Source organism: Coffea eugenioides, chromosome 3 (assembly GCF_003713205.1).
Source record: "Coffea eugenioides isolate CCC68of chromosome 3, Ceug_1.0, whole genome shotgun sequence".
NCBI classification, from domain to species: Eukaryota; Viridiplantae; Streptophyta; class Magnoliopsida; order Gentianales; family Rubiaceae; genus Coffea; species Coffea eugenioides.
In genome coordinates this window covers 28055909-28058071 of record NC_040037.1, presented here as the reverse complement: position 1 = coordinate 28058071, position 2163 = coordinate 28055909, and the positions used below count along the sequence as shown (strand labels likewise).

The 2163-nt window shown below is 30.6% G+C and overlaps 1 non-coding gene across 1 annotated transcript; it reads right to left on the bottom strand.

Moving 5' to 3' along the window:
- Positions 1-395: 395 nt before the first annotated feature.
- Positions 396-468, bottom strand: TRNAT-UGU. The gene has a single exon. It is a non-coding gene; the product is annotated as a tRNA-Thr (tRNA).
- Between the last annotated feature and the right edge of the window lie 1695 nt (positions 469-2163).

Here is a 2163-nt window from a genome sequence, read left to right as displayed (position 1 = left end):
AGACGGCGTATTTTTTTGAAACGAGGTCCTCGGTAACGCGACATAAAGACTCCTTATTCTTATTTTGAATGAATTTCATTTTTTTCTATTTTATTTATTAAATTTTTGAAAACCTAAACTAAAACAAAACTGAACTAAATGAAGCGAAGTTTATTGAAATAGCATGCTTGTGTACTATAAAAAAGAATGAGATGAATTGGATAAATATCCACACTCCTTTCTATTTATTTTTCTATTATAGAAAAGGATATCCCCTTCCTGACATAGTTGGAAGTTCTTATTCTTATAACTTAATAAATTATAAATTGATGGCTTTTGGAAAAGGGGGACGACACCCTTTTATTTAATATTCTTTGAGACATTATCAATTACGTAAAAATTTGAATAAATAGGAAAGCCGGCTATCGGAATCGAACCGATGACCATCGCATTACAAATGCGATGCTCTAACCTCTGAGCTAAGCGGGCTCATATAATATCCATTTTATATGGATAGGAATTCCATAAACTATTAGAATCTTAGTTAGTAACTATTACTTCTTATCTATTCATAATCGATATGGATCTAGAAAAGAATAAAATAGAATTTCAAATAAATTATTGAATATTATAGAGCACAACGATTAATATAGCGATATAGAATTTCGATTTTTTTATCACTCGATTAAATTCGAATTATCATCTACTATTAGATAGTAAATAGTTTTAGTATAGTTAAATTAGTTAAATTTTTCATTTTTGAATTCAAATGACATTTGGAATTCTTTTTTTATACTTCTATATATATTTATATTATTTGATTCTATATCATATATTTCTAATTCTAATTAGGAGTTCTAACTAATGAGACATTCTCCGTTTTCATTCATAAAGATGTAATTAATGTTGTAATGTAAAGTAAATAAATCGTAAAGGCGAAAATTAAGACGACAAAAAAAAAGAATCGACCGTTCAACTATTCAAAATTGCATTGGAAAGCTGACAGGGAGATATATATATCTAAGATATATATTCATCTATATTGAATTGGGGATACAGAAATGATAAAATCATATTGGATTGAACCAAATGGGGGTTTCCTATAGAAGATAGATAAGAAATCAAAAAAAAGAAAACAGTTTTTTAAGATAGGAATCGGTATCTAATGCATTCAACGATTTCAGTATAAAATAAAGGAAAGAAAAAAAGCAACGACATCACAATGAAATTTGAATCTCAAACCAAAAGGAAGGGGATATGGCGAAATCGGTAGACGCTACGGACTTAATTGAATTGAGCCTTGGTATGGAAACCCACTAAGTGATAACTTTCAAATTCAGAGAAACCCTGGAATTAATAAAAAGGGGCAATCCTGAGCCAAATCCCGTTTTCCGAAACCAAAGGAAAGGTTCAGAAAGTGAAAAAAGGATAGGTGCAGAGACTCAACGGAAGCTGTTCTAACAAATGGAGTTGGCTGCGTTAGTAGAGAAATCTTTCCATCTAAAATTCCGAAAGGATAAAGTGAAGGATAAACGTATATACGTATTGAATACTATATTAAATGATTAATGACGACTCAACTGAATCTGTATTTTTTATATAAAAATGGAAGAATTGGTGTAAATAGATTCCACATTGAAGAAAGAATCGAATATTCATTGATCAAATGATTCACTCCATAGTCTGATAGATCTTTTCAAGAATTGATTAATCGGACGAGAATAAAGATAGAGTCCCGTTCTACATGTCAATGTCGGCAACAATGAAATTTATAGTAAGAGGAAAATCCGTCGACTTTAAAAATCGTGAGGGTTCAAGTCCCTCTATCCCCAAAAAACATATTTGATCCCCCAACTATTTATCCTATCCCCCTTTCGTTAGCGGTTCAAAAAACCTTATTCATTTACTCTATTCTCTTAGAAATCGATCTGGACGGAAAAGCCCTTTTCTTATCACAAATCTTGTGTTATTTATGATATACATATAAATGAACATCTTTGAGCAAGAAATACCCATTTGAATGGTTTACAATCGATATAACTATTCATACTGAAACTTACAAAGTACTCTTTTTTAAGATACAAGAAATTCTAGTACCTAGATAAAATTTTGTAATCCCCTTTCCTTCTTTTAATTGACATAGCCCCCCTTTTCTCATAAAATGAGGATGCTACATTGGGACTG